Source organism: Quercus robur, chromosome 8, assembly GCF_932294415.1.
Source record: "Quercus robur chromosome 8, dhQueRobu3.1, whole genome shotgun sequence".
Taxonomy (NCBI): Eukaryota; Viridiplantae; Streptophyta; class Magnoliopsida; order Fagales; family Fagaceae; genus Quercus; species Quercus robur.
The window spans coordinates 56,087,924-56,115,496 of record NC_065541.1 but is presented as its reverse complement, the minus strand read 5'-3'; the positions used below and the strand labels follow the sequence as shown (position 1 = coordinate 56,115,496).

The 27,573-nt window shown below is 40.6% G+C and overlaps 1 long non-coding RNA gene and 1 pseudogene across 1 annotated transcript; both read left to right on the top strand.

Moving 5' to 3' along the window:
• LOC126697174 (uncharacterized) overlaps positions 1–27,573 on the top strand; it is a 69,464-nt pseudogene that overhangs the window by 39,352 nt on the left and 2,539 nt on the right.
• On the top strand, positions 470–26,885 carry LOC126697175 (uncharacterized). Its single transcript, XR_007646159.1, has 2 exons — positions 470–748; positions 26,595–26,885. It is a non-coding gene; the product is annotated as an uncharacterized LOC126697175 (long non-coding RNA).

Below are 27,573 nucleotides of genomic sequence, written 5' to 3'. Positions count from 1 at the left end.
CAATCTTAGTGAATAATTTAACTTGAATCGGTCATTTATATTAGTTGCAGTTAGGAATGCATTTGATCAAGTACTATAACAATGTATTTCAATGGATAATGCATCTATTAGCAAAAATTGATAGTGTAGCTTCGACCGTCATACTATTTTTGAAGAACTTGTTATTATTACTAGGATTTGAGATAGATAGAGTAAGCCAGTAAATTGAGGTTCGGGTGGCATACGTGTTTAACCAGTTTTTTTGAGGTGAGAATTTAATTTTTGTTCCGATTAGTGATGAAAATACATTGAAGATTCAAACTTCAAAACGTGTGCTTGAGCCTTTGTTTGTATTTGAGTTTTGAATTTATGTGATTCACGTGAGTTTCGGGTGCGTCAAGATGAGAAATTTAGTGTGATTGAAATTGATTGGGCATGACATGGTAGTAATTTTGTTCTGTGTATTTTTGCAATTTCAGATTGCAATTGCAGTGAATGAAGGGAAGCTTGTTCCGGTGGAGATAATTTTTGCCATTGGTAATAGCTTGTCCTTCTAAGTAGCTCTTTGTCACCCCATAAATATATTTTGTGTGGTGTGGAAAATTTACCTTTTGCGTGTGGAAACTTTGATCAATCTTCACAAATCATGCATTTACGCGTGAGATACCACCTGTCTGCTCCTTTTTCTGAGTGTGTTAGGTTTCACAATTATGACATTCGTGCTGTTTGCCTTGATTAGTTGTGTTGAGTAAAGGAAAAATGAGTATAGGTTAAGCTATTGGCGGTTTCATGATATTGGAAATGGGACAAATCAGTGTTAAAACACGTGTGAAAAAACAATGAATTTGCCTTTAAAAATCTCACTGTCCGGACCAATGGTCGTTCCTAGCTCAATCAACTACTTATAATTACCTTGCCCTTACATACTGGTGCTGGAGGGTTTGGTGAATTTGAGATAGTTCTTTTCTTTAGTGGAAACATTTTTTTTTTTTTTTTTTTTGGCAACTAAATGTCGATTAGTGTAAAAGATGTTTGCTCATGTTATTTGGTTATCATGAAGTGATAAGTGTGTGTGGGCGTGCATTATTGTTTGATATGAACCGAGAGATCAGGGAGAGAGATTAGGCAGGGCCAAATTATTGACTGATCACTTAGTAATGATGGGATACTTACCATTGACAACATTATTAAGAAAGGTCAGTTTTTAGTTAATAGATGTTGTTTATGTTGCTGCGATGGGGAATCAGTGGACCACCTTCTTCTTCACTGTAAGTTCTCTCATGCCTTTTGCTGTGAAGTTTTTGCAATGTTTGGGATTCAATGGATAATGCCAAGGTCAGTGAACTCTTTTTTCTTTATTTGGAGACACTGGTTTGGAAAGCATCGTTCAAATATTTGAAATATGGTCCCGGTTTGTTTAATGTCATTAGTCTGGCAGGAATATAATGCCCGCATTTTTGAAAATAAGGAGAGAACTTTGGAATGTCTAAAATGTTTAATTTTTCGTACTCTATTTCTTTAGGCTCGTGTTTGGGGGTGGACAAACTATACTGTTGTATCTGATTTTTTAATTTCTATTTCCTGTAGCTCTTGATCTTCTTGTATTTGTTTCATTGTTCAAAGTGTTCACCATCGTGAACATGATGTTCAATTTTTTTCAATAAAAGTTTTATTACCTATCCAAAAAAAAAAAAAAAAATTTGCTTCGGTAGTCCAAATAGGGGATTCAAAATCAACTTGGAATGTATACGCAGCTTGTAGCAGTTTTCTGTACTTCAAAATTTTTTCGTTAAGCTATACTTTTAATTTAACTTCATTCCATCATTTAGAGAATTCCCATCCTGAACAGCCTTCTCTTTTCTTTTTTTTTTCTTTTTTATTTTTTAATTAACCTTTCCAATACATATATTTATTTAGTCTAAAACTTCTAGGTCAAGGCCTAAGTTCGTCAACATCTTTTGGCAACTAGTGTTTCTTTTAAATATAGCCAATATAGGCTTCAATGATAGCCCTTTTTCTTTTCTTAAAGGGCTAGCCATATAGCGTAGAAATGTGAGTGATATGGTCTCTATTGTTGAAGCCTATATTGGCTATATTTAAGAGAAAAAACTAGTTTCCAAAAGATATTGATGAACTTAGTCCTTGACCCAGAAGCAAACGTTTTAGATTAAATAAATACATGTATTGGAAAGGTTTTTTTTTTTTTTAAGAAGAGAGAGAGAGAGGGATGTTCAAGATGGGAATTTTCTAAGTGATTGGAATGAAGGAAACGTTTGCTTGAACTTTTTTTTTTCTTAGTTACAAACCCAACTTTAAAAGAAGTAACTTAAAGATATAATTGATTTTCTTTAAGAAGAACAATTATTTATTTATAATCTTTGCTACCATTCATTTGTTTTTAAACATATAATTGGTTTGTTTATGTGATATTTAGTTGCATAGGAAAGACATTTGGGTTGATATTTTAAAGAGTTATATATACTTGATTACACTGAGATTTAATTGTCTTTGCTTTTGATTTATATTAAAGGGTAATAAAGGATATGATCCCAAAGTGGGTACCGTTTATTTTTTAAACCACATATTGACAAATTAAAACTCAATGCAAACCATAGGTAATTAAAGGACTTACATGTGTGGTAGACTGAATGTTAATGTTACACATTAGAAAGCTAGCATGGCTTGAAATATATTATAATTGGTAATACACTAATCAGTTTTGAATCTTTTGATGGGGTTTTTTTTTTTTTTAAAGGATTACTAATATAATTTATGGTTGCAGATCTTATAGTTCAGCAACGGTGTGAATCAGCTTGTGTGTTGGAGTTTGAGGCTATAAACTACTCTTGTAAAAGTCAATTCATTTTTCCTTTTCACTGGTCCACTTGAGTTTTCTTGGCTATATTTTCTATTCCAATTTTTTAGATTATGATTGCATTGAGGAGAACACTCTACCTATGGTTGTGTTACTTAAATCCTTCAAACTTTTCTGCACAACTCAACTCAGAATGTTACGAATCCTTGACCCTTTTACCTAAAAAATGCTAAAATACCCCCGAAATCTTAAAATTACCAAAATACCTCCTAAACATATAAAATGACAAGAATACCCCCGAAAACTATAAATAACTGAAATACCCCCCGAAACCTATAAAATGACGAAAATGCCCCTAAAACCTATAAGATGATAAAAATACACCCAACCCTAAAAAATGATTGAAATAATCTCGAAACTTAAAAAATGACCAAAAGATCCCAAAACCTAGAAAATGACCAAAATACCCCTAAAACATAAAAAAAAAAAAAAAAAAAAAAAAATTACCCTTGAAACCTTGAAATTACCAAAATACCTCCGAAATCTATAAAATTACCAAAATAGCCCCAAAATATTAAAATTACTGAAATACCCCAAAAACCTTAAAAATGACAAAAATGCCCCCGTAATCTAAAAAATGATTGAAATACCTTTAGAATCTAAAAAATGACCAAAATAACCCCGAAACCAAAAAATTACCAAAATTCCCTCAAAACCTACAAAATGACTGAAATATTCTTAGAACCTTTAATCCTGACAAAAATACCCTCGAAACATCCAAATTACTCCAAACCTCTATTTTCGTAATTTAAAAGGCTACAAATGTATTTCGATCATCTTCTAGGTTTAGAGGTACTTTAGTCACTTTAAAGGTTTCAAGGGTGTTTTGGTCATTTTAGATATTTTCTAGGGGTTTGGTTGTTTTAGAGGTTTAGGGTTATTTTGGTCGATTTATAGGTTTTGGGGTATTTTTTGTAATTTTAGAGGTTTGGGGTTATTTTTGGTCATTTTAGAGGTTTTGGGCGTATTTGGTCATTTTACAGGTTTTGGGCTTATTTTGGTCATTTTATAGGTTTAAGGGTATTTCGCACATTTTATAGGTTTTAGGGGCATTTTTGTCATTTTATAGATTTCGAGGGTATTTTGGTCATTTTTCAAGTTTATGGGGTATTTCGGTCAATTTTTAGGTTTCAAGGGTATTTTGGTCATTTTCAAATTTCAAGGGAGTTTTAGTAAGTTTTTAGGTTTCGAGGGTATTTTGGTCATTTTTAGGTTTCGGGGTATTTCAGTCAAATTTTAGGTTTCGGGGGTATTTCTATCATTTTTTTAGGTTTAGGGGTTATTTTGATAATTTTTGGGTTTCAGGGGTATTTTGGACATTTTTAGGTTTCATGGGTATTTGGTCATTTTTTAAGTTTCGGGGGTATTTTTGTTATTTTTTAGGTTTAGGGGGTATTTTAGTAATTTTAAGTGGTTTTTGAGCATATTTGGTGATTTTGGGGGTATATTGGTCATTTTAGAGATTTCATGGGTACTTTGCTCATCTTAGAGATTTCATGGATTTTTGCTCATTTTAGAGATTTTGAGATATTTTGGGCATTTTAGTGGTTTTTGAGCATAATTGATGATTTTAGAGATATCAAGGGTATTTTGGTCATTTTAGAGGTTTCATGGGTATTTTGCTCATTCTAGAGATTTTGAGGATATTTTGGTTTTTTTTTTTGAGGTTTTTGAACATATTTGGTGATTTTATAAAAATTGGGTTCGGATAGGGTATAGATATCCATGAGTAAACAAACTGGGTAACAATTGGATATGAATACTAATTGGATAAGGTAATTGGATATCCAAGGATAAATTAATTGGGTTGGGTATGGGTATACCCTACCCATACCCTACCCATGGCCATCCCTACTTGTGTCAGATGATTAGGATTTTGTGGATGTTTTGAAGGAGGCAATGTTGCGATGTTTGAAGACAGTTGTTGTGGGGGATGTGAATGATGGGGCTTTGAAGAGGGTTGCGGATGCAGGGTTTTCATGGAGTGAAATTTTGATGGGGAAGGCTAAGAAGGAGGCAGAATCGGTCGTTGGAAAATGGAAGGACCGTGACATTTTGAAGAGATTGGAGTGGACATATAACCCGGAGTTGAAGAATAATGTATGTAGTTTTGAGGATGAGGTTGCTGAGGAGACTGAGAATGGGGATTTTGAAGGTATTGTTAATGGGGTAGATGGCGATTACATGCAAAAGGAAGATAGCATTGCTTGGTCAGATCTGGGTTCTAATGTTGATGCTGTTTCTTCACAATCTTGCGGATGACTGCTTGTAGTTTTGTATCTTAATGGTAAAGTTAACTTATCTTCTCTTGCCAAGCATTTATCAGATAATGTACTAATAGATTTGAAGAATTAGATTGCCTATCAAAGAAAGAATAAAATTGAAAAATTAAATCATCGATTGTTTCTAGTAAATAATGGATGATTTTGATTTATTTATGTTTCTTGCAATGAATCATGATATGATGGACATTAAGTTATATACACACACACATGATGGATATGCTGGGCTGTCTAATGCTATGTTGACTTGACATCCAGGAGGCGGTTGGACTTCATTTTGAAGTTCACAAAATTCATCCGCCACTATCTTTTGGTGGTGCTATCATGATAACTGTAGTAGCTCTCTAGCACTATTTGTTTGATCAACCTTTACACAGTACTGGATGCACCATAAATGTGTTGTATGATGTATCAAATGTGAACCAAAATTAATTGCTTTTCTAGTTGCCTCTGGTCTTACACAGCATTTTTGTAGAACATGCCAATAAAGTTTAACTCAATTAACACCTCTCTTTGTAAAAGGTGAAGTCAAGACCTCAAGGGTGTGGCCATGGATTCAAGATTTAGTGAGCATGTGTTGTACCAGTGAAAAAAAGGGTTATATTAATATGGAAGTCTAGGAAACTTTGGAGAATGTTTTTCATTCCAGTTTGTGCTTCTTCTTGTTGTTGCTTTTGTTTTTGTTTTTTATAAGAGAGTTTGAGCTTGTTTGTTGTTAATTTTGTGTGTTTTTTAAATCTAGTGGTTGTGAAGGTTGGAATCAACATATAGAACATGGATTTATGCGAAGAAAAGAAAATTCTGGTGTGTGGGATTCTGAAGAACTCCGCCTGGATCTTTAAACTATCCTTGGTACCACCAAACGGCATGTAATCTCCCAATTTTGTGTGTGAGTGAGATTGTATGCTGGATATATATTCATTTGACTGTGGTTCTACTTGTAGCAATATGATGAGGATTAAGATCATTTTGTCTATTTGGTCCAATTCAGTCCATTTCAGTTCAATTCAGTATACTTCAAGCCATTCAGTGTACATCAGTCCTTTTTGGTTTGTTTCGGTTCACTTTGATCTACTTTGGTTCATTTAGTCCAGTTCAGTCCATTCCGTCTATTTTGAATTATATTAACTTTGAAATCTATGTCCGTTGTCGACTCTAGCAATCACCCTTAAGGTAGAAATTTGCAATTAAATCATTATTGGACATGCCAACAATATGTCATTAGTCATCAATTGTGAGTCCCTTGAAATAAATAAGTTGATGATGCCGAAAATACCACCAGTGAGCCACACGGTCCTCGCACGCCCCAAATAGCACCTGCACAGCGAAAAGAAACTACCTAACAAAGAGTACCGGTGTGGTACCGGCCAAATACCCTCCGAAGGTCAAGTCAGAACTATTCTCACTACTCTAGAGTGCTAGAGAGGGTAAATTATACGTACCTTGGTTTGTGAGGGGCTTGGGTTTTTATAGTAACAAGGGTTGCCCCCTTTTCCTTGGAGTAGAAGTCTTTTCCTCATAGGAGTCTTCTTGAGCGTATTTTACGGGATCTTTTCCTTATAGGGATCCCTTGAATATCATCAAGCGTGGGAAGCAAGACAATTCCTTATATGCAACGTGGATAGCAAGTAAACTTACGTCCGGACCGTCAACTTTATTTACTTCCTTCAGCTTTTTGGGCGTTAGTCTAATAGTGTCGTCAGCCTTTAAGTACATCCAACACTTTTACTAGAGCCAGCTGACCGGTAACCATCAGTCATAACAACATCGTCTGCTTATGTCTAGAGGATTTTACTATAAAACCGTCAGCTTTATGTTCCGCATGACCAGGCTTATTTTTTATCCTTATCAGCTGCCCCCTACTCTAAATGCTCGACGCTTTACACCGTCAACATGTAGAGTTTATGATTTGACTATCTTCTGGCTCATAGAGGCAAGAAAACCATTTATGAATGATTCCTCGAGCCGCGAGTCATTTAATGCAAGGATACGTGGCGCACTTTTATTGGCCTCGTTTCTGGGCAAGGGCGTCGCCTCGCCTTCCATGCATTTTTCCTCCTATATATATATCAAATCTTTCTCCTCATTTCTCTATTTCAACCTTGCTGACTTTTCAAGAGACAACCCGTCGCCCTTACTTCTGACTGATCCGTCAGCTGTTGTCATCACCGTCATTTCCAACACCATTTTTATTCCTTTAAGACCTATTTACCTGTAAGTTCTTCTTCCCTTTTTATTTGCACTTTTATTTTGCCTGAACAATTTCTTATTAAGGACATCAGTCTAGGCACTTAGAGTGGATCCGTCACTTATAGGTAGTCAGATGTCAAGTGACACATCAAGTGACCAGTCGTCAGTGCGCGATGGAGCGGGCTACAACGAAGTTTTTGGCTCAGGTCAAGAGTCCGACGGCTTTTCTGAGTCGTCAAGAAGGGAAAAGTCAGCTCAATCCCCTAGTAATGATGTAGAAGACCATGTTGAGGGAGTTAGGGAGAAAGTGTTAAGTGAGGTTGAAGTCGAGGGGGGAGACGAGGAGATTGATAGTGATGGGAATGGAGATTAAGGTGACGAGGAGTCCTGTGAGGGAACTTCAGGGAGTTCTAGAGGCAACCATCCCTTCATCCTTCCGAAGGAGTGGGCCGTCAATAAATTATTTCCAAAGATGAGCAACAGAGTTTTTAATGAGTTGCGTACCCGTTTCCAAATCTCAGATCATATTCCTATCCATCTCCCTAGGAAAAACGAGAAGTGTTATACAGGGAGGACTGCAGATGTTGGGATGTACGATGCTATGTTTGCAGTAGACCTCAGATTACCATTGACGGCTTTACACCGTCAGCTGGCGGATTTCTTGGGGTTTTCCGTCAGCTAGATTGCTTCGAATGCCTGGAGGATCTTTATTGGTGCTGAGATCCTTTGGGGTCAATTGAGTGGAGGGAACCGTCACCTTTCGTTAGACGAGTTCTTTTATTGCTACAGACCCCAGCATAAAGTATCTTCCAAGGGGACATACCATTTTGCTCCTCGTGAGAAGAGCTTAAGATTAGTGTCTGATATGCCAAACTCAAATAGGAATTGGAAAAGTAGATTTTTCTTTGTTAAGGGGACGGACTGGGTGTGCCGTCAGGACGAGTGGAATACGCTGTCCGGTGGTTATTTTGACAACACTTGGGCTTATATTAGGGATTCAGGTCACCCCTTCTCTCTCCTTTTTTTTTTTTAGGAGCACCGTCTATTCTCACTCGTCTGGAAATTTTTAACACTGTCTATTCCCTTTTGTTTCAGCTAGCACTCGTCCGGAAATATCTGACGAGCAAAGGGAATTCATCTGTCGGGTACTTGGCATCCCGCTTGAGCAACAAAAGTGTAGGGACTTGGTTACCGTAGACACTCTTCATCTGTACTGTGGGGGTCCAGAGCCGACGGCTGAGGCTCGTAAGTTGGAAGAATTTTCCCAGAAACGTAAGTGGACGCTTCATTTAATCCGTCAGCTTATTTACTCTGTTTGCTTTACTGATACCTGTCAGTTTATTTTGCACAGAGATGGAAGCTACTAAGTAAAGGGTGAGGGCCGCCGCGACTCGTAAGAAGGAAGAAGAGAAGGCCAAAGGAAAGGAGGGGGTGTCCTTGTCAACCCCTCATACTGCTTCCAAGGGTTCAGCCAAGAGGAAGGCTGACAAAAAGGATGATCCTCCCTCTAAGAAGGTAGTCGTCACTCCTAGGGACGTGCCCTCCAAGAGGTCCTCCTCCAAGTCTAGTCACGGTGTGGGGAAAGGAGTGATGACCTCTTCCGGCCCCGTCATCGAGGGGCCCCATTGCTTGCTGACTCACAAGGATTATGCTGTTGAAGAGGTAGAATCTCTTATAAAACATATGGATCTGGATCCGTGTGCTCAGCTAAGGACGGAGGACCTGGGAGCGTCAGCTTTCTTTGACATAGCACGGGTATGCTTTCTTCCTTGAATAACCTGATCTTATCTCGGTTAATGGCTGACAACTATATCCCTTTTAGGCCTTGGTTCGCGTCAAAGCACTTCAAGATCGGTGCGTGGCTAAAGAGGGCGACGTCACTCGGGTTAGAAGGCATAACTCCAGCTTGATGGATCAGCAAGCGCAATATAAGGAGGTCATCTGTCTTTTAAATGTTGATCTAAAGGACCTGAGGGAGAAGTTAGGAGAGGCAGGGCGTTAGCAGGAGAAGCTTGAGGAGGAACTGATGGCTTTACTTGTGCAGGTAGAGATGGCTGGGACTGATGCGGTCCAAAAATTCAAGACAACTCAGTCATTCATTGATTCCTGTGCTGAATTTTATGGCACTAATTTCGATGATTGTCTGAAGCAAGTGGCGTTAGTTTATCCGGAGTTGGATCTATCTGGAATTACCATGGATGACCCCGTGCCGATGACTCCTGCTGGCGACACCGTTGCTGACAAAGCTGACGAACCCATCAATTTGGACCTTCTACTTAATGATGACGAGGTCGTTTTAGCCCAGCCTGCCGCCAACACACCTGCTGAGCTTTCAAATGAAGAACAAACTGCCAAGGACAAAGCTGACGGGGCCTCTAAGGACGTTCCTGCCACTTAGTTTTGGCCTTTTATTTTAATTTCTAAACAATGTCTTTAAGTGCCCTTGTGTTTATTGGGCTTTCACTTGTAACCCCCCCTTTTTTTTATGACACTTGGTAGCCGTCGCTTTGAACATGTATGCACTATTTCTTATCTTTGCTTATGATACTTGGTATCCGTCACTTTGAACATATTGCTATCTAGATTTGCATCTGTCCGCCATCTTTGGGGACTATAATTTGTTCTTGAGAATTGGCGAATCCGTCAGTTTTTGTTTCATCCATTCATTAACTAATTTTTATAGCCCCATCCATTTGATGAGACCATCATCTTTTTTACCTTAGTCTTTTTTCTTGATGAGCTTGTCATCTCTGCAGGCTCACTGGTTTGAGAATCTTGTTCATATGAGTACAGTCTCATCTCTTTGGTGAGACCGTCATCTTTTTAGCTTTGGCTTTAATGACTTTGTCATCTTTGTAGGTCTGTTGGTTTTAGAATCTCATCCACATGATGATAGCTTCATCTATGGAACCGTCATCTTTTTAGCCTTAGTCATGATGACCTTGTCATCTTTGTAGGTCCGTTGGTTTTAGGACTTTGTCCACATGATGATAGCTTCATCTATGGGACCGTCAGTTTTTATTCCTAGTCATGATGACCTTGTCATCTTTGTAGGTCCGTCGGTTTTAGGACCTCGTCCACATGATGATAGCTTCATCTATGGGACCGTTGGCTTTTTAGTCCGTGTGTTATGGACTTAGTCGTTTTGGTTGTTCACTTTTATGAACTTAGTTGCCCACTTCTGTGGACTTTAAACCGTAGATTTCTAAAATAGATACTTCAGCAATTTTGAATAAACTCCTCTTATTGTCATGTATTTGTAAAATAAAAGTAATTCTAAAACCAAATCCTGCCTTTTGGGCTTAAAACAAAAAAGAGGTATTGTTGCAAAAAACTAAAGTAAATGATAAATCTGAGGAGTAAGACTAAAATTTGCTAGAATGTAAATAAAAAGAGTTAGTCTTCATGCTGCCGCTCCTATTGGTAGTACTTTCGTAGGTGCTCGGTGTTCCATGGGTGTGGCAGTTTCTGTCCTTCCAATGTCTCCAGGTGGTAAGTGCCTTTCCTCTGCCACGACGTTACTCGGTAAGGTCCTTCCCAATTGGGGCCGAGTTTCCCTTGGGTAAGGTCCCTAGCGGCGCCCATGACCTTTCTAAGAACAAGGTCTTCAACTTGGAAGTCTCTGTGTTGAACCCGAGAGTTGTAGTATTTGGCCATGCGGTCCTGGTACCTAGCGAGCCTTTGTTCTGCTGCTGCTCTGATCTCGTCCACTAAGTCGAGCTGTAGTCAAATAGCCTCGTCGTTTTTGTTCTCATCATGGTTGTGCACCCTGAAGCTTGTGAGCTCAACTTCGGCCAGGATGACCGCTTCGCCACCGTACGTCAGTACGAATGGTGTCTCTCCTATGGGTGTCCTTACCGTCGTCTTGTATGCCCATAGTATGCTTGGCAATTCTTCGGGCCATATACCCTTTGCCCCCTCGAGCCGAGTCTTAATAATCTTGAGTAAGGATCGGTTCGTGACTTCGATCTGGCCATTTGCTTGAAGGTGGGCAAGGGAGGAGTAGTGGTTCTTTACGTTCTTCTCTGTAATTGTGGCCAGGGCTTCAACTTCCACCCATTTTGTGAAATAGTCAATGCCCACCACCAGGAACTTCAGCTGTCGTATTACTGTAGGGAATGGTCCCATAATATCTAACCCCCATTGTGCGAACAGCCATGGGGCCGTCATCGGGGTCAGCTCTTCGGTTGGTTGTCTAATAATATTACTGAACCTTTGGCATTTGTCGCAGGCCCTAACGTAGGCTTCGGCATGCTTCTGCATGGTGGGCCAATAGTACCCCGCTCATATAAGCTTGTGTACCAATGATCTAGACCCTGAATGGTTTCCGCAGATTCCTTCATGTACCTCCCTCATGACGTAGTCTGCCTCTTCCGTACCCAAGCATCTCAAATATGGTCGAGAGAGGCCTCTTTTGTATAGGACGTCTTTTATTAGGACGAACCTCGCCGCCTGGACCTTAAGTTTCCTTGCGGCCTCCTTTTCGTTTAGTAAGACCCCGTCTTTCAAATATGAAACTATCGGCGTGGTCCAGCTATTGTCGGAGCATATTTCCTGCACGTTGCTAGGATCTATTAGCGGAGAAAGCTGAACGAAAGAGAGTACATTACCAGGAATGACCATTTGTTCTGCTGAAGCGACCTTTGCGAGGCGGTAGGCTCGCTCGTTTTCTCCTCTGGGAATTTGGACGACTTTGGCTTCTAGGTCATCCACTCTCACCCTTACTTCATCAAGGTACTTCTTCATCCTTTCACCCTTGCATTCGTAGTCTCCATTTATTTGGTTAGTGATGACCTGAGAGTCGCAGTAGATGACTACCCTCGCGGCTTCTACTACTTTGGCGAGGTCGAGCCCTGCTATCAGCGCTTCATACTTTGATTCATTGTTGGTAGTGGGGAAGTCGAGACGGACCATACATTCAATGGTGTCTCCTTCGGGCGATAGTAGCACAATGCCGGCCCCTCCGGCTTGTCTGTTGGACGACCTATCCGTATATATGCTCCAATGAGGGGACTCTTCTGCCCCCTTGTCTTCGTCATAAGTGAATTCAACTATGAAGTCTGCGACGACCTGTCCCTTGATGGCGGTCCGCGAGCGGTACTGAATATCAAACTCGCTCAATTCTATAGCCCATAACACCAATCAACCCTCAGCCTCGGGATTGCTCATTGCCCGTCATAAGGGCTTGTCAGTCAGGATGTTCACCGTATGAGCTTGAAAGTACAGTTTGAGCTTGCGAGCCGCCGTAACTAATGCGAAGGCAAGTTTTTCCATGGGCGGGTATCTTTCTTCAGGATCGCGAAGCACTCGGCTTGCATAGTATACGGGCTTTTCTACTTTCTCTTCTTCTCTGATTAAGGCAGCATTAACGGCTGCAAGGGAGACGGGTAGATAGAGAAAAAGCTCTTCTCCTGGCTGTGACGGACTCAATAGCGATAGGGAGGAGAGATAAGCCTTCAATTCTTCAAACGCTCGCTGGCATTCGAAGGTCCACTTGAATGATCTCTTTAGTGTTCGGAAGAAGGGCAAACACTTGTCCATGTCCATCGCCCTTGATACGAACCTGTTTAGCGCCGCTATTTTTCCGTTGAGGCTTTGCACTTCCTTCACATTTCTTGGTGGTGCCATCTCCATAATAGCTCGGATCTTGTCTGGGTTTGCCTCGATTCCCCTTTGGGACACCATAAATCCTAGGAATTTTCCCGCCGTCACTCCAAAGGCACATTTTCCTGGATTGAGCTTCATGTTGTAGGAGCGAAGGGTGTTGAATGTTTCTTTGAGATCTTCTAGATGATCTTCCTCCCTCCGACTTTTTACTAGCATATCGTCAATGTAGACCTGGACATTCCTCCCAATCTGTTGTGCGAACATTTTGTTCATAAGTCTTTGGTATGTTGCGCCTGCGTTCTTCAGGCCAAAGGGCATCACTTTGTAACAGAAGAGACCCTGGCTGGTTACGAATGACGTCTTTTCCTGATCAGCTTCGTGCATTCGGATTTGGTTGTACCCTGAAAAGGCGTCCATGAAGCTCAACAACTGGTGTCGGGCCGTTGAGTCTACTAGGACATCGACCCTTGGGAGGGGGTAACTATCTTTGGGGCAGGCTTTATTAAGGTCGGTGAAGTCCACACACATCCGCCATTTCCCGCTAGCTTTTTTGACCATTACTACGTTTGCTAGCCAATTGGGATAGTATACTTCCCTAATGAAGCTTGCTTCCTGTAGCTTTCGGACTTCTTCTGCTATGGCCTCATCTCGTTCGGGGGTGAACACTCTTTTCTTTTTACGGATAGGTGGGAAGGCGGGCGATACATTCAACCTGTGCACCATAACTGATGGGTCTATTCCTGGCATGTCTTCATGACTCCAGGCGAATACGTCTTGATTGCCTCTGAGGAAGGTTATGAGTTCCTGACGGATCGCGGGGTTAGCGACTGTTCCAATCTTGTTCGTTCAGCCAGGATCGGAACTGTCAATGGATATCTCTTCCAACTTCTCTACTGGCTCCGTTACCGTTTAGGGCTCTTCTATACTTAAAGCCTGAATCTGGTCCTCCATTTCCATCATGGCTATGTAGTATTCGCGCGCGGCCATCTGACTTCCGCGCAGCTCCCCTACTCCGTAGTCAGTAGGGAATTTGATCATCAGGTGGTAGGTTGAGGTTACCGCCTTCCATGAGTTGAGCGTGGGTCGTCCGAGGATAGCGTTGTAGGCAGACGAGCAATCGACCAACAAGAACGTCACGTCCTTGGTTATCTACTGAGGGTAATCGCCTACTATGATGGACAATGTGACCGCGCCTAGGGGGAATACTCGGCTCCCTCCAAAGCCTACAAACGGGGCATTTGTCGGAATCAATCGCCCCCTGTCGATCCTCATCTGCTGGAACGCCGAGTAGTATAAAATATCTACTGAACTGCCGTTGTCAACCAACACCCGGTGCATATTATAGTCTTCTACCCGTAAGCTGACGACAAGCACATCGTCATATGGATAGTGAAGGCGTCGTGCGTCCTCCTCAGAGAACCCAATTATGGGGCCTTCTCTTCGTGCTATCTTCGGCACGACTCCCTTCAGCTGAACATTTTGTACCATCCGAAGGTAGGTCTTGCAGGCCTTCTTGGATGACCCGGTGACCGCCGTTCCTCCTACGATCATCCTTATGTCCCCTATCAGGGGCCTCGGTCGCTCATTATCTCATCGGGGGTGTTAGTCTTGTGCGGGTGGATCCGTTTTCTCCTTGCTAACGAATTTCTACAGTTTTCCTTGTCTGATAAGGGCCTTAATCTGCTGCTTGAGGTCATAGCAATCAGCCGTATCGTGACCATGGTCGCGGTGGAAACGGCAATACTTATCCCTGGGACGTTTGTTGGGATCACTCTTCAGCTTTCCTGGGAACGTCAGGGCCTCCTCGTCCTTGATTTGCATAAGGACTTGATCTATCGGAGCCATCAATGGAATGAAGCTCGTGAATCTTCCTCCCAGGGGCTTAGGGCGCCTCTCGTCCCTTTGGTCTCCTGTTCTTGCCTTCTTTCGGCCTTGGTCCTACCGAGTGTCTTCCTGCCTCTCTCTTTTCCTAGGCCTCTTTTCTCGGGCTAACAGCGCGTCTTCAGCATTCATATACTTGGTGGCACGATAAAGTACTTCTGACATGGTCTTTGGGTCGTTTTTGTATAGGGAGAACAAAAACTTACCCTTCTTCAAGCCATTTGTGAATGCCGCAACGAGTATCTTATCGTCGGCTTCGTCGATCGAGAATGCCTCCTTGTTGAAGTGGGATATGTAGGCTCTTAAAGTTTCATCCTCTCGCTGCTTCATATTCATCAAGCAAGCCGTAGACTTTTTATACTGATGGCCTCCGATGAAGTGTGTGGTGAATTGAGCACTGAGTTCTTTGAAGGTGCTGATGGAGTTCGGTGTCAATCGGCTGAACCAAATTCTTGCTGCGCCCTTCAGCGTTGTAGGGAAGGCCCTACACATGATCGCGTCTGCTACTCCTTGAAGATGCATTAGGGTCTTGAAGGTCTCCAAGTAGTCTAGAGGGTCCCTGACCCCGTCATAACTGTCTATCTGTGGCATGCGGAACTTACTCGGTAGGGGGTAGGAGTTGACGATGGCAGTGAACGGCGAGTCAGTCCGGTTGACAAGGTCGTCAAGATCGTTGGACACTCGCCCCTTAAGAGCGTTCATCATAACCTCCATTTGTTCCTTCATGGCCTGCATCTCTGCAATAATAGGTGGCGGAGCTGCCTCTGTGAGGGAAGGAAGGCTCATGTTCTGTCGCTCCGGTTTGCTCGGGGTGTTGCTGGCCTGGGGTCCCTCCTGGTTTCTTCTGTCAACGCTGGTTCCTTCTTGATCAACTCCTTGGTTGTCTGGTGCAGCGTTCTTTTGGCGTAGTTGCTCTTCCAGGTCACGGTTTTGTCGGGTGAGACGTTCCACGGCCGTGGCGAGAGTCTTGACTTGCTTCTCGAGGGCGGTCGTGGGTTTCTTCTTCTTGAATGTCGTTAATGGTTGCCATTGAGCGGGTGAGCACCATGCGACTTTTGTCCGGGAAGCGGTAATATGACTTTACACTACACGTTCCCACAGACGGCGCCAACTGATGATGCTGAAAATACCACCAGTGAGCCACACAGTCCTCGCGCGCCCCAAATAGCACCTGCACAGCGAAAAGAAACTACCTAACAGAGAGTACCGGTGTGGTACCGGCCAAATACCCTCCGAAGGTCAAGTCAGAACTATTCTCACTACTCTAGAGTGCTAGAGAAGGTAAATTATGCGTACCTTGGTTTGTGAGGGGCTTGGGTTTTTATAGTAACAAGGGTTGCCCCCTTTTCCTTGGAGTAGAAGTCTTTTCCTTATAGGAGTCTTCTTGGGCGTATTTTACGGGATCTTTTCCTTATAGGGATCCCTTGAATATCATCAAGCGTGGGAAGCAAGACAATTCCTTATATGCAACGTGGGTAGCAAGTAAACTTACGCCCGGACCGTCAGCTTTATTTACTTCCTTCAGCTTTTTGGGCGTTGGTCTAATAGTGTCGTCAGCCTTTAAGTACATCCAGCACTTTTACTAGAGCCAGCTGACCGGTAGCCGTCAATTATAACAACATCGTCTACTTATGTCTGGAGGATTTTACTATAAAACCGTCAGCGTTATATTCCGCATGGACCAGGCTTATTTTTTATCCTTATCATAAGTTAACCAACTATATAACTTATTTATTTCAAGTCCAATATTATGAATTTCAAGGAAGAAAAAGTAATACAAGGAATTCATTGCAAGTTTCAATCAAATGAGAATTCAATTATTTTTCTAAGCGGAATATAATTTGGGGGGACATTTCTCTTCCTATTGGTTAACGTATACGCAACCAAGCTAATTTTCATGTGAGATTCAAAAAGCCAAGAGTGCTACCGTTTCCGTATAGGGACCACCATCGCTCTCCATTCATGTACCACCGCCACCTTGCATTTTGAGGAATATATATAGTGCATCTTTCACATGAGTAAAAGTTCACAATATGCAGTGCATGGCAACAAAGAAAATGTTCAGCAGATATAGGGAATAAAAATTACACTATCATCACGAAATTAAAACAAATAGGGAAACACATAAAGATGATCATCCTTACCTGGGATGCACGGACGCGGCTCCCAGGCCGGCGTACCCGCGTCTGACGCGGCGGGACGCGGCGACGCGGGAGGGACGCCGCAGACCGCGCGTCCGTCCCGAGTCGTGCCGCGTCGCGCCACGTGGCGGATCCCGACTCGGGCCGACGCGGCCGAAATCGGGCCAACTCGGTCCGTATCGGCCTGTATCGGCCGAGTCAGGCCGAAATTCAAAAAAAAAAAAAAAAAAAAAGGTGCAAACGCACCGTTTATAAATATTAGTAAAATATTTGTTTATAAATATTTGTTTATAAATATTTGGTTAAATATTTGTTTATAAATATTTGGTTCAATATTTGTTTATAAATATTTGGTTAAATATTAGTTTATAAATATTTGTTTATAAATATTTGTTTATAAATATTTATATTTGTTTATAAATATTTGTTTATAAATATTAGTAAAATATTTGTTTATAAATTATTAGTAAAATATTTGTTCATATAATGTGAAAAAGTAAAAGTATGCTTAGCAATATATTAAACATATATTATAAAAATATTTTTAATAATTTTTTAATCGCCGAGTCCTGCCGCACCCGCACCCACCTTTTTCAAAAATTGCCGAGTCCCGCACCCGCACCCGCACCCGCACCCGAGTCCCGAAACGCACCCGTGCTTCATAGATCCTTACATGCTCCACCAACATGGCTAAGCAACTGTAATGTCCAAATCAAAATTTGAAGAAAAACCTCTATGCCAAAGAATGTACGCAGGAAAAAATTAATAAATGTAGCTACATTTTTCATACCAGTCCCAATAAATTTGTAAGATTGCAAATTGCAAATTGCAAATTGAAAATTGAAGAGCATTAAAAGCAACCCTATCAGTTTCAAACCGAGCAACCTAATTAAAAGTAGCCAACAACCTAAAACACAACAAAGCAACTAAATAACCTATAAATATGCGAAAGAAAAAGAAAGTGCCTTCCGATTTGGTAGACAAAGATTGGCAGGGAGATGAGGTTTAAGTCACCAAGCAGGGAGGCTTGATTGAAGAATGTGCTTAGTCGAAGTCAATATTGGAGTAATTATGAATTTTTTTTGCATTTAGCTTATTTTTTATAATATTTTATTTAGTTGTCTAGTCCGCAAAATCATTCAACAAACTAGCATCTCGAGTGTTTAAAACTCGATTTCCAAGATAGAACATAAGTTTTTAAGACTCGAGTTGCAAGTGGTGGCAGCAAATGTGGAAAAAAAATCCACGTGGAACTCAAGTTTTTAAGACTCAAGTTCCACCATTTACTTTCCCAGCGCCTATGCTGCTTCTTCTTCTTCCCATGTTCTTCTCTCCTCCAGCCCGTGATTCTTCTTCTTCGGATCTACATTCTCTAGAGAGGTTTTCAAATCTAGTACTTCTTCTTCTTCTTCCCCTATTCTGATTCTTTGGATCTGCGTTCTCTGGAGAGGTCTTTGGATCTAGTGCTTCTTCCTTCATTTTTGGTTCTTCATCTTCATTGTCATCTTCGTTACTCGAGTTCCATGTGGCAAAAACATCTCCATGTCAGTAATCAAAACTCGAGTTTTTGAGGCTCGATTTCTTCATCGAACTCGAGCCTTAAAGGCTCGAGATGTTATTCTCCTCAATTCTTTCCAATTCTTGCTAACTAACTACATAGTGTGGCAAACTCATGCTACCCTACAAATTACCTCGAGTAATTATAAGGCTGTAAACGAGCTGAGTTTTATCAAATAGTGCATGTTTGAGCTTAGCTCGATAATAAAAATAAGATGTTCAAGTTCGTCTTAAGCACGAACCAAGCCTAAAAATAGTGTTCAAGCTCAAACTCATTAGAATGCCCAAAAGCTTTTGACATTACACACACATCCTATGAAACCACTAAATTTCCCATAAGAAGAAAAGGTGGAAAAAAAAAGTAAAATCTAATTAGCAAATGGGAAAGGAAAAAGATTTCACTTTCAAATGAAATTCAAATAATATTAAGGTCCAATAAATGCTTCTGGACAAACATTACATAGGACGATGAGGTGTATGATGATTTCCAAACACTACAGAATAGAAGCAGCATATAGCTAAGCTAAGGCCATTCAATAAATTACGAAGGACTAATGTTGTTATTCTTTGTGCAACAGACTTCTTATATGCTAAATCACCGATTCCATACAAGAGGTCTAACAATCAAGTAATATGTAGTTGTTCACAATATTGTTTTTGTGACAAACAAAATGGTACTTCAAATGTTTTAGCTTTGAATTTTGTCACCCATGAGAGCATCTTATTTAGTTGTTGATTGCTCATCTATTAACATATCAATACAAGCTCATGTTCTTAATGCTGATAGTTTAAGCAGTTTAGCAGAAATATCTTTGATATTGTTAATGCGACCCTTCTCTGTTGATGCATATTAATCTGTTGTTGGAGGAGACCATTTTTTTTTTTTAAAGACCCTTCTTTGCTGATGTAGAGTACTCTGTCAAAATTCCTTCAAACCGAAGAATTGTATAGAAAATTTTGACATGAACATGAATCTCATTTAAAACGTTAATGACTGCATGCACACATACATGCCAAAAGTCATAAATTCTCTCAAATGAGTAAGCAAAAGATATCAAATGTTGATGGGCTAGAGAGAGAGAGAGATCAAAATTCCATAGTTCTAATATGCATAAACACAAGAACTTTATTTAGTTCATGGTTACTTTACCTAAGGCAAAATCCCTATATAACCTTGAACTCCTAAAAAAATTTAAACCCAACATTCTAACCCTATCCTTAAAATAGATAAATACAAGTTTGTTAGTAAATGCATTTCAAAATTAATTATTTTCCTCAAAACAAAACTCACACACAAACATGACAAATCTATTCATCGATGCCAAATCCTAAGCCAAGAACTTTGTAGTTCAGTGATATTACTTGATTTTCTTCATAAGAAAAATCAATGTTCAAATCTTCATTCACACTTATTAAAACAATTAAATTTCAAATATATATATATATATATATATATATATATATATCAAACAAAATCCTTAACCCAACCCACACTATTTAAAAAAAGAAAGAAAAAAAAAAAGCAAATTAATTAATTGAAACAAAAATAAAAACGAAAAGTTAACAATGCCGGCTCTAAGAACATTGATTAAGGAAATATTTTTTTTAAAGATTATTATTTTTTTTAGCAGCTTTTTAAATTTCTATAAAAGGTTGTTTTAAAATTTTTCTAAAAAAAAAACTCTCTCTCCTCTAGGGTAGGAGTTTCTTTCTCTCGTTGGTGTACGAGTCCCTTTCCACCTTAGTTTCTCACTAAGGGTTTGACTTTCCATTGGCGTTTGTCTTAGCTAGTCTTGGATATGGCAGAGGATGTGATACACAATTTGGAAGGTATGAAACTGACTACAGAAGAGGAGGAAGTTATACCCATCTCCGATGAGGGAAGGCAAGAAGAGATTGAGAGGTGTGCTCTAAGTTTAATCAGTAAGTTCCTCACCTACAAATCGTTTAATAAAAGGGCTGCTCTAAGCACAATGAAGAGAGTGTGGGGATTGGAGAATAAAATACAGATTGTGGACGTCAGGGCAAACCTCTTTCAGTTTAAGTTTCCGACCGAATTTGATTTGTAAAGGGTTTTGAAAAGTGGGCCGTGGACTTTTGATAACCAAGTTTTATTACTAGTCCAATGGAAAGCTAAGATGACCGCAAGAAATGTCAAGTTTGATTCAACGTCTTTTTGGGTGCAAATTTGGGGAGCCCCGTTTGATATGGTCTCTCCAAAAGTAGCAGAGGAAATAGGTAGCCAGTTGGGAGTTGTTAAAGAAGTGGAGAAGAGGCTGAAACAGGATACTTCAGGCCTTTTTATGAGAGTAAAGGTGGCGCTGCCTATATCAAAACTGCTTCGGAGAGGAGCTTTTGTTGCTGGATCAAGTGGACAGAGGACATGGGTTTCATTCAGGTACGAAAGGCTTGCTCTGTTTTGTCACCACTGCGATTTGCTTGGCCACGACCTCAAACATTGTGCTTAGCATTTCGCGCTAACAAAGGGAAGTAGAGATGTTGCTTGCCAATATGGGGAATGGATGAAGGCCTCAGGGAGTCGTGGTCAGTCTCCAAACCGGAGAGAACAAGTTCGAGAGGCAGATGACCAAGGGAATACTGAAAGGAGAACACCGTAGCAACACTAGAATGAGATGGTTGGGATGGCAAACGGCGGTGGTAGGGATGTGTTAGAGATCAAGGACGGAGGAGACATGGGCATTAATGAAGCTAACGTGAATCAAGGGACTGGTCCAGAAGTTTTGCTGGCGTATCTCGTGAATCAGGCAAAGCAGGGTACAGCCAAAGATGTGATGGAGAAGAGCACGTTGGATGAGATGGCTGGGCCAAGTTTGGATGGGCTGAAAGCATCAAATGGGCCTATAAATGAAAGTGGAAAAAACAAGTCTCAAGGGGTTGATAAGCAACAGACGTGGACCAGGCGTGCCCGTATGGATTATAGGCCTGTGGAGAATTTAAAGGAGAATGCAAAATTAACTTTGGGCAAACGTATGAACACAACACAGCAGCAGGTAGTTTGTGATAGTCTGGAAGAGCAAGTAGGTAAGAGGTTAAAAACTGAGGATGTTCCACAGTCAACTAAAGCGGCGGGGGTGTCGGAACACCCCTGCCGAGCGCAATGAGGCTATTAAGTTGGAACTGCCAAGGGCTTGGGAACCCTTGGACAGTTCAAAGCCTTCACGATATGGTGAGGGATCAAGCTCCCATTGTCTGCTTCCTAATGGAAACTAGACTTGATAAAGAGGGTTTTATGCACCATTGTAGAGAGTTAGCTTATCCGAATAAATTGACTGTTAAAAAACCTGATTCTGGTGGCGGGTTAGCCTTGGTTTGGAAAGAAAAGGTCCGGCTGGAGGTGATAAATTACACTGATAATCATGTATTAGCAAAAGTAGTGAAGGAAAATGGCTTTCAATGGTTTTTGACGGGGTTTTATGGTTGGCCGGAAGCAAATCAAAAACGCAAGTCATGGGTCCTCTTAAGGCATATTTCTTCGTTTGTAGAAGGCCCATGGTGTTGTGTTGGCAATTTTAACGCGTTCTTACATGCTTCGAAAAAACTTAGCATCCACCCACCATCGTTTAAACAAATGGAAGAATTTGGAGCTGCCTTGGAGGAGTGCAAATTGATTGATTTGGGATTTTATGGATATAAATTCACTTGGAACAACAAACGGCCTGGTGCAGCAAACACTAGAGAAAGGCTTGATAGAGCAGTCGCGAACAAGGAGTGGCGGGATATGTTTCCGGTAAGTTGTGTGTCTCATATTTTTTCACATGCTTCGGATCATATGCCACTAATTTTACAGACAGGAATGGATAATAGATTCCAAGGTAGAATAGCTAGAGGATTTAAATTTGAAGAACGGTGGCTATTAGAGGAGGAATATGGGAATGTGGTTGAAGAAGCATGGGTTCAAATGGGTGGGGCCGAATTTCCAATGGCCAATGTTAGTGCTAAAATTAATCACTATGGAGCCGTGTTAGATGCATGGGATTCGTCGAGGACAAAGCCGGAGGTGGCGGAAATTAAAAGATTGAAAAAAGTGCTTGAAAGGCTTCATAAAGGCGATCAAAATGAAGCGGCCAGGTCCGAGTTTTTGGCAACCAATAAACAGCTTGATGATCTTTTGCTCAAGCAAGAGCTTTATTAGGCTCAACGGTCCCGGCTGGCTTGGTTGAAGTCTGGGGACAAAAACACAAAAAATTTTCACTCAAAGGCCTTGCAACGACGTCGTAGAAATTTTATACAGGGTATAAAAAATTCTGAGGGGGTGTAGGTTGACAGGATTGAGGATGTAGCTGGGGTGGCAGTCCAGTATTTTGAAAACTTATTTTCTGCTGGGAGAAGTGATCGGGTGGAGGAATGTCTTAATGCAATCAATAATAGGATGTCTTCTAATATGCTAAATATCTTATTTGGAGAGTTTAGTGCTGATGAGGTGAAGATGGTGCTATTCCAGATGGGCCCGACCAAAGCTCTTGGACCGGACGATATGAATGCTCTCTTCTATCAGAAATTTTGGCATATTGTAGGCAATGATGTAACTAATGCTGTGTTAGATTTTCTGAACTCTAGTTTTATGGTGCCTGAATTAAATTATACTCACATTGTTCTCATTCCTAAAGTGAAGTATCCAGAAAAAATGTCCGACTTTAGACCTATTAGCTTGTGTAATGTTATTTATAAAATAATTTCTAAAGTGTTGGCTAATAGATTAAAGTTGATTTTGCCCCAATTAATCTCTCCCTCTCAGAGCGCCTTTATGCCTGGTCGGTTGATTACTGATAACGTACTTGTGGCCTATGAAACTCTGCATGCTATGCATGGCTGGAAAAAGGGCTATTGCACTAAAATTGGACATAAGTAAGGCGTATGATAGGGTTGAATGGTCGTTTTTAAAGGGAATGATGATCAAGTTGGGTTTTCCGAATAGGTGGATTGACCGGATCATAGGTTGTGTCACTACCTCTTCCTTCTATGTCCGCCTCAATGGTAAGGCTTATGGTAATTTCAGACCTACTAGGGGACTCCGTCAAGGAGAACCGCTCTCCCCCTATTTATTTTTTATTTGTGCTGAGGCATTTACATCTCTGCTGACTAGGGAGGAGGTGGTGGGCCGGCTTCATGGTGTGTCCATTTGTCGATCTGCCCCATCTATTTCCCATTTGCTTTTTGCTTATGACTCTCTTGTGTTTTGTCAAGCTAAGCAGGAGGAAGTACAAGTAGTTTCGGATGTTTTAGATTTGTATGTTGTGGCCTCCGGTCAATGTATAAACTCGGAAAAATCTTCCTTCTTCTTCAACAACAATACTTCAAGGGTGCAAAGGGATTGGATAAAAAATGCATTGAGGGTAAAGGAAGTGGAAAAATTCGAATCCTATCTGGGCTTACCCACTCTGATTGGCCGGTCAAAATATCAAGCCTTTTCTTTTCTTAAGGAGAGGGTTTGGAAGAAGATTCAAGGGTGGAAGGGGAAGTTGCTATCCAAAGCGGGGAAGGAAGTCCTATAAAAGCTGTGGCCCAATCAATCCCTACATACATGATGGGAGTATTTCAACTGCCAGTGAAACTTTGTAATGAATTAAACATGATGTGTGCTAGGTTCTTGTGGGGTCAAAGTGGGGATGATAAAAAGATTCACTGGAAGAGTTGGAAGTCTCTTGTCCAGCCAAAGAAGGAGGCAGGTTTGGGCTTCAGAGACATCCGAAGTTTCAATTTAGCCATGCTGGCAAAACAAGGGTGGAGAATGTTGACCAACCATGACTCTCTTCTTTATCGTTGTTTTAAAACAAAATACTTTCCCCGGTGCACCTTTTTGGAGGCGGCTGATAGTCCAAAAAGCTCATACGTTTGGAAAAGCTTAATTGCTGCGCAATCTATTTTGAGAAAAGGGTGTTGCTTGCGAGTTGGTTCGGGCTCTTCCATTCGGGTGTTATCTGATAAGTGGCTGCCTCACCACCCAACAAATAAAATCTTGGCTCCACCGAATGAAGTAAGGGAAGATTGGTATGTGGCGGAGCTAATTGATTAGAATAATTTCCAATGGGACCATACTTTCATTGACGGGGCTTTTAGCAAATATGATGCTGAGGCTATTTATTGAATTCCTCTGAGCAGAAGATATGTTCCAGACTAGATGGTTTGGCTGCATAACAAAAATGGGCGGTACTCAGTGCGGTCTAGTTATCATGCAGCAAGGGAGTTGGTGAGAGAGTCAAAACAGGAGGGTGAGGGGTCAAATCCAAAGGCCGGCAGCGACATTTGGGCGAAAGTTTGGGGACTTCACATCCCAACTAAGATCAAAGTTTTTGTGTGGCGAGCCTGCCACGATATTCTTCCAACTCATGAAAAACTTAGGCAGCAGCGAATTATTGAGAATGACCTGTGCCCTATCTACAATCAAGCCCCTAAAACAATTCTCCATGCATTGTGGGAGTGTGCTACAGCTCAGGATGTGTGGGCTGGTTGCTCTCATTGTTTGCTGTAGAAAGGGCTGACTATCCAAGCCTCTGTGCTCCAATTAGTTGAGGATTTTCTGCATAAGCTACCACCGGATGTGCTTGATTCTTTTCTGGTGCTTTGCTGGCTTCTTTGGCATCGTCGTAACCATGTGGTGCATGGGAGTATTTTGCAGGAACCGGGTACTCTAGTTGGGCGTGCTAGCAGTCTCCTTGAGGAGTACTTGGAGGCTCGGTCTCAACTGGGTTTACCCGTGCCCCATGTGATTAATGGCCCATCACAGCAATGGCAACCACCTATAGGATTGATATACAAAATGAATTTTGATGCTGCAGTATTCAACGATTTGTCTGCTACTGGTGTTGGGGTGGTTATTCAAAATGGTGATGGTCAGGTGATGGCTGCGTTGGCGTCAAGAGGTCCTGCAGTATCGAATAGTGAAGAGGCAGAGGTTTTGGCCTACCGTCGAGCCCTAGAGTTTGCGATTGATGCTGGTTTCACTAACTTAGTTGTGGAGGGCGATAACTCAAATGTGTTGCGTTCCATTGTCTCTACCCAGTCGGATTGGTCACGGTTGGGAAACATTTACGATGATGTTCGCTGCTTGGCTACTAGGCTGCGACTTGTGGAATTCCAATGTATTAGACAGTCCCCTAATGGGCCCATTCGCTTGCTCATTATGCTAGACAAATAAGTGAGGATTGTATTTGGCTGGAGGAATCCCCTCTACCAACTCAAAGAGCTTTGTATGAGGACTCTGTTTCTCTGTTGGTTTAAATGAAGCTGTGTTCATTTTCAAAAAAAAAAAAAAAAAAAATATATATATATATATATATATATATATATCTAAAATAGATTTTTTTTTAATAAAACCAAAATAGTTGATTAAGCCTCAAAATAAAAAATAAAATAAAATAACCATATTCTCTCTTTCTCACACGCTCTTTTTTCTTCCTTCTCTAACCCCAAACCTCAACCAGTTCACAGTCTCTCTCTCTCTCAGTGATTTCAGTTTCTGAGCGATCAATTACGTAAGAATCATAGAGAATCAGAGGCTTTGAAGACTATGTCGATGTCCCATTCCGATACGACGTCGTCTTATGGCACCGACTACAATAATTTCAGACAAACCAGCCGCGACCGTGAGTTCAATCTCTCTCTCTCTCTCTCTCTCTCTCTTTGCTTTCTTTCATTCTTAATTAATCAATTTTTGTGTGTGTAATTTACACGATTTGACAGTATGTTTATCTTTTACTCCATTTAATTAGTTCTTTCTAATTTGGTGTAGTTAGTAAGAAATTGAAACTAATTAGTCAAGCTTAGTTAATAATTTAATTTGAATTGGTCATTTATATTAGTTGCAGTTAGGAATGCATTTGATCAAGCACTATAACAATGTATTTCAATGGACGATTCATCTATTAGCAAATTGATAGTGTAGCTTCGACCGTCATGCCATTTTTGAAGAACAATAGTTGTTATTATTACTAGGATTTGAGATAGTTAGAGTAAGCCAGTAAATTGAGGGTTCGGGTGGCATACGTGTTTAACCGATTGATTATGACATTCGTGCGTGGCCGCCTTGATTAGTTGTGTTGAGTAAAGGAAAAATGAGTTTAGGTTAGGCTATTGGCGGTTTCATGATATTGGAATAGGGACAAATCGGTGTTAACACGCGCGTGAAAAAACAATGAATTGGCCTTTAAAAATCTCACTGTCCGGATCAATGGTGGTCATTCCTAGCTCAATCAACTACTTATAATTACCTCACCCTTACTTACTGGTGCTGGAGGGTTTGGTGAATTTGAGATAGTTCTTTTCTTTAGTTGAAACTTTTTTTTTTTTTTTTTTTGGCAACTAAATGTCGATTAGTGTAAAAGATGTTTGTTCAAGTTATTTGGTTATCATGAAGTGATATGTGCGTGTGGGCGTGCATTATTTTTCTGATATGAACAGAGAGATCAGGGAGAGAGATTAGGCAGGGCCAAATTATTGACTGATTGCTAAGTTATATATATATATATATATATATATAATTATTGCATGAAATGCTTCGGTAGTCCAAACAGGGGATTCAAAATCAACTTGGGAGGTATATGCACCTTGTAGCAGTTTTCTGTACTTCAAAATTTTTTTGTTAAGCTATACTTTTAATTTAACTTCATTCCAATCATTTAGAGAATTCCCATCCTGAACACCCTTCTCTTTTTTATTTTTCTTTTCTTTTTTATTTTTTAATTAACCTTTCCAATACATATATTTATTTAGTCTAAAACCTCTAGGTCAAGGCCTAAGTTCATCAACATCTTATGGCAACTAGTGTTTCTTTTAAACATAGCCAATATAGGCTTCAATGATAGATATAGTGTAGAAATGTGAGTGATATGGTCTCTATTGTTGAAGCCTATATTGGATATATTTAAGAGAAAAAACTAGTTTCCAAAAGATTTTGATGAACTTAGTCCTTGACCTAGAAGCAAACGTTTTAGATTAAATAAATACATGTATTGGAAAGGTTTTTTTTTTTAAGAAGAGAGAGAGAGAGGGATCAAGATGGGAATTTTCTAAGTGATTGGAATGAAGGAAACGTTTGCTTGAA